Source organism: Plectropomus leopardus, chromosome 11 (assembly GCF_008729295.1).
Source record: "Plectropomus leopardus isolate mb chromosome 11, YSFRI_Pleo_2.0, whole genome shotgun sequence".
Lineage (NCBI taxonomy): Eukaryota > Metazoa > Chordata > Actinopteri > Perciformes > Serranidae > Plectropomus > Plectropomus leopardus.
In genome coordinates, this window is record NC_056473.1 from 24770768 (window position 1) to 24779905 (window position 9138).

A 9138-nucleotide genomic window follows, 5' to 3' on the forward strand; every position below is an offset into this window, starting at 1 on the left:
AAAAGCTTATGTTTGTACGTTGAGATCTTGCTATGTTATGCTTTTTTGAAAAGTGAAAATTTGTTGATGGTAATGGAATTTTGAACATAATAAAGAATTATTAATACAACAAGCTAAATATACTTTTTTAGCAATTTATTAACTTTAACCACTTTTGAAAAAAATAGTTGTATTGGAAATAATGGATCAAAAACATTAAGATTCACCAATAAAAAAAGGAGGAAATTAGTTGTTTCCTTCATTTAAGGGTCCTTCAGCAAGCCCTCTGCAGTGGAGTCAGACTGAGGGTAAAGGTCACACCCTTATTGCTCTCTCGGGACACTGTGGTGACCAAAAACAAACTAGAGGCCAGCCTCATCATCATGACCTCAGGTCAAAGGGAAGCAAAAGGGCAAGGTTGCTGGCAGGGCGGCACACATATGCTGGAGTCTATCAGTTTAAATTGACTGATAGAGAGAATTCCTGTGAATATTGTTTTTTGGTTGTTGTTTTTTTTGCACAGTGATGGGTAGAAATGTGGACAAGGTAGTTAATTCCAAGAGAAATGTGATGTCCATAAATACTGAATGTCATTACACTATGCAGTTTTATTTCTGCTTTCCATAAACAGCTTCTCTATCCATAGGTGTGGAGTTCAGGGGGTACGTGGGGGATGCAGCCCCCTCAATATGTAGAATATGTGGTTACGGCTGTCAGTCAGCCCAATGTTTTGTCTATTTCAGATTGTGATACGGAGCATAAAGCTGGACAAAAAAAAAAAAGACAAGAAAATTGTCCCTTTTATCCAATCAACACATTTCAAGAATTTTAAAATGTAAAAGAGTTTTAAAAACTCTTCCAGTTTGTCTGAATTGGATAATAAATTAGGACGTATTTTCTTCTGCTCAGTGTATTGTCTGTCCCTCCCACAACAGGACTTTTTTTGGACAAAATTAAAGACTTTTATGCCACAAATCAATGCAAAGGGTAGAAAATAATTCATAAAAAATAATCATGTTGGAAAAATTCAGTGTTTTATTCTAAAAATCATCTGGTAAAGGACCCCCAAACTCCAGCCTCATATTTGTCCCCTCCCAATATAGGAACGAAACCTTCGCCCTTGTCTCTGTTCATCACAGTTTCCACATGCTCCATCTTCTGTACACCTGGCCGCGGCGCGTCACTGATCGAAGGCAGGCGGCAGCTCGTGGTGGGAGTGTGTATGATTCCCACACATGAGTAGCAGCGAGGAATCCATGGCCTCGTCCAGTCTCCTCGCTAACAAAGGCAGGCTTAGTGCTGTTTTCTTTTGTCATCAGTAACGTGTTTGAGTAAAGGAGGTAATGGTGCCACAAGTGCTCCAATTAAACGAGATGCAGCCCTGCTGGGAAGAAAGACTCCCCCATTGCCCCCGATACCCCCATATACACACACACACAAATACACACACACACACACAGATCGGGCCTCTTCTCATACCCCCATGCAGTTCCCGCCCCAACTTCACTCATGTTTATTCATCAGCCACTTACAGGGCAAATGCAGAAGCCTGTTAAAACTAAATCAGAGTTATTTATAAATGATGCCAGGCCTTCCCCCTCTGAGGTCGAGCAAGGCGAGACTTATGGCATCATGACAGCCATATTTGAAGGCGCTCTGTTGGACAGAAACTGTCCACAGATGTGACTTCCACAAACTGTATGTGGACAGCAGAGTGGGGCCACAGAGAAGGTGAGATGGAAGAACTCAAGGAGGCAAGGGGGCATGAAAAGGGGGAGGAACAGACAGAGCGTGAGGCCTCACTTTTTCATTGCTGATGACTGACTGCCTGCCATCCGGGCTCAATCATGATCTTTGATTGACAGGTCTGGGGGGAAAGGAGAGGGTGGGAAAAGGGGTGCAGGACGAGAGCTTAGAATGGAAGCAGCACAAAACACGCTCCCATACAGGGGGCCGCGAGGACGCTCATTAATGATAAAGAACATACCAGGAAGAGCATGTTTTCTCTGCATGCCAGCGATGTTGTTTGTAGGTTGAGATTAGTTTGTAATCTTCTATACGTGATGGTGTAAAACGCACAGAACACTACAGGGCTAAAGTGCAACGTGGGAGGTCGTGTTAGAGCACCTGCTTGTGGCTATTTGGCTTTTTGTTTTTTTTATTTTTCAACATTCTTCTGAGAAAACAACGTAATATGCCCAATGGTGAATATGTTGGCAACGTATTCATCCAATTGTGGCCCAGTTTACACATACGTGTCAGTCACTCTGTGGTAAAACTCCACTGAATTCACTTTACGGTTACGAGGATCTGCAGCGGTTAGAGAAGCATTCAGGGATCCATGTTCACTCCCTCATAAAGAGAGCAGTAAAAGCCCCCATTGAAAGAAACCACAAGTCCATAGAACTGGTCATAAACTATTCAAGCCTGTACTCTTTCCTCCCCATACTTAATCTGCTCACGTTTTGTGCAGCTTCTGTGTCACCTAAAGGTTGCTTCGCAGCAGGTGCATCTGACTTCCAAAACCTCTCTGACCATTTAGATCTGGACTGTCTTTTTGATTCCTGATACTGGAACTTATTGAGTGCTGCAATTTCTCAACATCGATCCTTTCTTCATTACCAGTGCTGGAAAGTTACAAAGTTCATTTATTCAAAAATTGAGATACTTGTATTCACATACTTTCAGAGGGGGTTCAGTTTAACAAAAATAGACAAGCTTTTAAAAAAGAATGTGGCTCCCAACTTTTTTGGCTTGTGGCCCTTTGTAAAAAAAAGCAGTGTTGGGGCCCCTCGTTACATTTCAGATGTCTGTGAGCAGTTCAGCCAGAGTGAATTCACCTCCAAACTTCTTAGACTGTTTCATTGAAATAATTGTTTGATGCCTTAAGAGGTATTTTTTTCTATTTTCACAAACAGCAACTATTAGAGAAAATTAAAAACAAAAAGAATACAAATTTGTGTAGCAAAGCATTGTTTTTCTTTCTTATCCTTGAATTATCTAAATTAATTTTGTGAAAATAAAAATTAAAATTTCATGTTTTCTCTTACCTGTGTCATTTGTAAGTGAAGATTGTTTTTGTGTGAATTGCTGACTGTTGGAGATATCATCTGTACATATCAGCCGTAGATATGTCTGCCTTATCTCCTCAGGCTCTTTCGGCAAAAGCACGGTCACCTTTAGTTTTACGCCTTGACTTGTGAATGGCCAGAAGGGCCCACCTGAGGATCTGAGACTGCTAACTGGTTCATATGGGAAGCAAGTGTGCATCTATTCATAGACAAGAGGCTGTTGCTTGTGACAGTAGGTGGATTTGCATCAACCCCCAAATTGCAAATATAAAATATGCCTACTGGAAAAGTTTGAAAAAACACCCATTTATCCCCAAAATGATTTTGCACTTGCATGAGGTGGTATTCCAGGCAATTCAGAAAAGTCATATTTTGCAAAACTGCAGTGGGAAAGCATTTTTCCCTTTTATAGGTCACATGATGCGATGGCTATGCACAGAACTGTCTCCCTTGGGCATGACGCAGCAGGCGCTGAGGTGTTATTGCATCACATAACTCTTTAAAAGTTGAGCGGATCATCTGGAAGTTTTGAATCCACAATATCTCTGTGAAATCATGAACTATCACCTCCCAGAAATCCCTCATACTGGTTACTCCCACAAATAAGGGCCTTGTCTTTCCGTTATTGCCTGCATAACACTCCTACATCGCCTTTGATTGGAAATCATGACAGCTAGTGCGGTGGCTGCAAAAGACATAACTGTTTTGAACATTCATCACGATGCTTCCTGGAATGTTATCGCGAGAGGAGAAATCACATAACATCAGCTCTGCACAAATCTGTAATGGAAACCCGCCTAGTGGGAGTGAACTGTTTACTTGTACTTGTAGTGGGGTACATATACTATATTTTGTTGCACATTTACTTTAGCGAATGATCTGAGCACTCCTTCCACCATCACTCTTTCCCCATCCAGCTCAGGCCTCCCCAGGTATCCACAGGCCTCCCCACGCCACTAACTGTCCACAGAGGCTGCTTAAGTGTCCCTATCGGACCACAGTGGAGAGGAACAGCAGATTAACCATGATCCTATCCGCTCACTGCTAGCCCCTTCATACGCTCCGTTACACCAGCATTTAAAAAGAAGGGGGGTGGACGCCATTCACTCCCCTGATATGAATCCCAGACGAAGGGACAAGAACAGAGCTTTCACCCCCGTTTCACAGAAAAGACCCCTTTCTGGCACCCTCTAATTCTGGTTGCTACGGGCTCCTGGGTTCAATGGTGGACTCCCGTTGCGAGGGGACAAAGCCTCTCAGTCATCCGGCCGTGGTTGCTAGGGGAGGCAGAATGTATGGGGAGGGACGGGCTGCCGTTGTCCCAGACGAAATGTCTCTCTTAAGGCGGCCGAGATCTGGTGATTGACAGGTGGCTACACGCTCCACTGCAGATCACCCGGGAGGTCTGGGGGGCCTTATATCTGTGACCGTGTGTGTGTGTGTGTTTATATGTGTGTGTGTGTGTGTCTATGGCAGGCTGTGTTAGTTGGCAGAGTGAAAAGGGGGTTGGGGGCATATTGTGTGTAAATGCTGCTATGAAAATGGCACCATTTATTACCTGTAGAGGGAGCTGCCTCTTCTTCAAATAGAAGCTCAATCATCCTGTAATCATCTGCTGTGTGTTGGTGTCCTCACCTGTGAGCCAGGTTGACAGTGGCGCTAACAGCATCCTGCAACAGTGTAAAAAAATATTTTTACTGCAGGTAAAAAATCCTGCATCTAAACCGTTCTTAACGCCCCTCTCCAGTCCAAAATATGTTTTCCATCATGTTGCTCAGTCAAGCCTCAAGTTAAATCAAACTTATGTTGTAGAGTTGGATACAAGCAGCGGCCTTTTGTACTTTCAGTGTTTGAGCTTGACTGCAGAATGATTTAACATGATTTAACGAGTTTGACACGTAAAGGTTGTTTTCACATTCAGACGCTGAAGAGAGAAAATGTCTCTGCACTCTCCTTAAATTGAAAAAGACCAAAAAAATGAGTTTTAGAGGTTTATGTACAAACCAGGACTGTGGCATAATAACCAGTTTTGATGCTAATAATGGTCCAAATTACAGGTAATTGTACTGTTTTAAAGGAAATACAAATTATAATTTCTGGCAGAGTACTTTTAATGCTGCATTCACGTGGATCCTGGAGATGGCAGATGATAAACTAGATATCATATTAATGGGATAAAGTAGGACAGTAAAGTGAGGTGAGCCCGGCAGAGGTGCTGGTAATGATAATGGTAGATGTCATTGCCGTTAAAGGTTAAAATATTTGCTTATTTGCTGTCCTTCGGAACATAATTTACAACCAGATGTTACGTAGCTCCCTCACACAAGGACAAAACTCTAAAAACTACATAAAATAATAAATACAAAAAAAACTATTATGCGCTGCTCTCTCGTTTACCAGCTACACATCTGCCCTGCATCAGCCTCGTTAGTCCTTCTCTGCTCCTCAGTTTCTCCCAGTCAGTCAGCTCTCTGCCTTTTCTTCTGCCTAATCATCTTATTCCCCTCACCTGAGCTTCTCTGCCTTTTTTCTCCACCTGCACTTCATCATCCCGTCAGTCTACTTTGTATTTAAGTCCTGGTTTTCACATCAGTGTCTTTTGGATTCATGATTTGTTCGTGTCATGTTCTGTTACTGTGTCCTTTGAGTAGAGAGTGATCTTTGTGAGTTCCTGTTTCTGCATTTGGGTCCAGGCTGTTCCTTTAGACTGTTTGTTGTCCAGAAGGTGTTTTCCATTTGCCGTTTGATTCGGTGTGAACACAGCATACGTCTTCAAACATGTCAAGAGGGGATCTTTAAGTAAACATTTGGCCTTTTATGAGCAAAGTTTACTTGTGTATCAAAAGTAGAAGCACTTCAACAGAAAAATTGACCAAATGAGGTTCTGAATCCTGACGTATCGGTACATGAGCAGCTTATTACTGCTGTAGCTGGTCGTGGTTGAGATAGTTTTAACTTTATGTACAGATTGGTATTTTGGTCCACTGGTTCCCAACATAGCAATTGGGCCCCTCCAAAAGGTCATGATAACTCTGAGGGGTCATGATGTCATTAATGTGGCAGAAAACAAGAAAAAAAAACAAAGTTTTGCTTCACAGCTCTTTATGCAAGTGTTCCTTAATGGATAATTTTACCTCTTTTGGTCTCTCAACCTGATACCAGAATTGTCAACTAGTCACACCCAACTTCATCTCTGTTTCCAGAATCAGTCAACTTTAGCTCAGTGGGGTGGATTCAAAAGTCTAGATCAGGACAATCTCTGAGCTGTTATTGAAATGAAACTATCTGAGGAGTTTAAAGTGGAAATGACTTTGGTGGAACTTTTAACAGTTTATGGATATCTGAAATATGACAAGCACCTTTTTTATATAAATAATTACAATATTTTCTAAAAAATGTACAGACTATTTGATATTTTTGATATTTAAACAAATATCAGTTAATCAATAGATGCCAGAAAATATTCCGTTAGAGGACCCCCCAAAAAAACATTTCATATGTGTCCCCCACATTGTAACAAAATCTAGGCCCTTATACTGTATGTTGTCTTGTATGTAAATATACACACTAATGCGTGTACAAGAAGCCTATGTTATATGGATATGCATACATATTGAGACTTTCAAGAACAAAAACAAAATAAAAAACTAAACTGGTTGTCATTATGGTTTGAAAGTAAAAGTAGATAATAAACATTGCTGAATGAACAGAGATGTGCAGTTTATTCTCGTTTAGGTAAACGTACCTAAACTTCACTGTCAGAGTTAAAGATAAAAGCTTTTGTATAAGTGAGATAGAGCAGATTGCTATTTAAAAGGCTGGATTAAGATTGTGGGTTTGTGTTTGTATGAATTAAAAGGATTAGTGATGTTCAGATGTGTGTGTCTCCTCAGCCTGGGAACCTTTACCCCGCCGGTCTCTAGACACCACCGGTCCCCGTTTCCCCCTGCAGGGCCACGGAGGTGAGTGGGAACAGACAGGGTAGGATGTGGGGATCTAAAGGGGTTCACACACAACACTGTCTCCCCTCAGATAGACGTCTGGGACTGTCTGGGTTCTGCACTCCCAGACAGGGAGCCCTTCCACCCGTCAGATGCTGCCCACGCCCATCTCCGTCCCCATCCCCCTTCCCCTTGACCTTGACTCTCTGTCACCGCGGCCCTCCAGACAGTCTGGGGTCAAAGGTTAACACAGCAGCCACACAGCAGCCACACATCAGACACGGTTCAAGTCCCCTGTGTCCATATGAATGCTGAATGGTAAATCACCCTTAAAATCAGCCTGTTGGAATGTGGCTTTGAATTCCTGCAGAGATGGACCCAAAGACCTCAGGGAGACCGTTAGAAATTATTCTGATAAGATATGAAGATCATTTTAAAAAAATGTGTAGATTTTATTCCATTTCTCTTTATCTCGGCCTGCAGGAATATTTGAAACTAAAAAAATTATATATTTGTTTTCCAGATAAATTCATATTTTGTTCACAATGCACGTCTCTATTTTTACTTTAAGAGTTTTCAGCCGCAGTGAGCATCATCTCCAAGCAGCCATGCTACATTTTCCCTTTCACCTCTGACTGCTGATTCACATCATCCTCAGCCAATCACAGCCAAGCTAATCAGCATGTCATGACAGATTTGTGAGAAAAGGGAACGGCTGCATCCTCACGTGGCTGTTTGAAAAATGCCAACCCACACAGTGTGAGGCTCTGATGAGCCTCGTGCGAGCATGCGCACTCTGCTGATTGTGTCTCACTATGGGCTCATCTCTGTTTCCCTCACACACTGTTACTCTTTTTTCTCCATCCTGTCTCTTAACCATTTTTCTTTTTTCCACTTGGTAGCGTTTATATTTTTGTCATCATGATAAAATTTTTGTCAAACTGAGATTGTCCATTATTCTCCCTCTGCTCAGATGCACATGTATAAAACAGTTAATTTCTTTTGTAGACATTTTAAATTCTAGCATGCCAACTGATGCAGTGTTTCCTCCGACAGTCTGGATTTACATCCCACAGCCTGAGGAGTGCAAGACCACAGGACGGGACAAAGCCAGCAGTCAAAACTCACATTGAATGTTGTCCCCACATGCAGTAGACATGCAGACGTGCAGCACAGTGACAAAAAACAGGACATAAAGCATCAGACACACACATAGCTTCCTCTCCTCCCCATGCTTAGGAGGGTTACTTCAAGACCAAACAAGCAAACGTCTTTAGGATGCCAAGTTCCTTTGCCTCTGCAGCACCAACCTCTCTTTAGTTTTTGTCACAAAACCTCAACATATATAAGAACTCCTATATTCCCTGTGGACATTTCACACAGAAGGGAGTGCAGCTATTCCATAAGATGTGCCCTCTTTCATTATGTATATAACTTATTGCTCTTACCTGCCTCTTTGCACTGTGTTATTGTGCATTAAAAAAACGTTTTTGGTGTAATATCTTTGCTGTGTTTGAGAGAAGCCAAAGAAAAATTTCTGCTGAGGTGGACAATAAAGTTCATCTATCAACCTGCATCAACTGATTCCTGCTCCCCATTTTAAAATGCAAGGTGTGTGTTTAAGGTGTGTAGATTTCACTTTCAGTGAGTTGAAATAGATGTTAATATAGAGCAATAAGCACAAATAGTTATGTATTAGTAAAGTTTATTAAAAAAAAATAATAAAGTAAGGTTGAGTTACTTTCATTATTTAGGTTAGAACCTTTTTCTTTTAATTTGCCTATTTTTGAGTAATTAAAGAAGTTGTGTGTAAAATCGGCATTGGATTTAACAGCATTTTGCACGCTACAAGGCAACATATGGATTAAGTTCATTTTCGTTATAACGCCTCGCGAAAATCAATCCAGAAATGCCGTGAATGACAACAAATCTTATCTTTATTTTTTGTTCAAACGGTCAGAACGAAAATCAGGGGCGGCAACCTGCATGTGGCGTGTTGTTGCTCGGTTATATATGAAGACAAATATATTTTACTGCACACAGGCCTCAATAACGTAAAAAGGTACTGCCTTTTTAGTATCATCCGATCTCAGCTGAAAGGCTACATACACACGTGTTTATGCCTCATTGTCCTTGCATTATTAGTC

At 41.5% G+C, this 9138-nt stretch overlaps 1 long non-coding RNA gene across 1 annotated transcript; it reads left to right on the forward strand.

Annotated features, from left to right (window-relative positions):
* The first annotated feature begins 5666 nt into the window (after window positions 1-5666).
* LOC121949788 lies at window positions 5667-8536 on the forward strand. Its single transcript, XR_006106298.1, has 3 exons — window positions 5667-5713; window positions 6944-7012; window positions 8048-8536. It is a non-coding gene; the product is annotated as an uncharacterized LOC121949788 (long non-coding RNA).
* The last annotated feature ends 602 nt before the right edge of the window (window positions 8537-9138 follow it).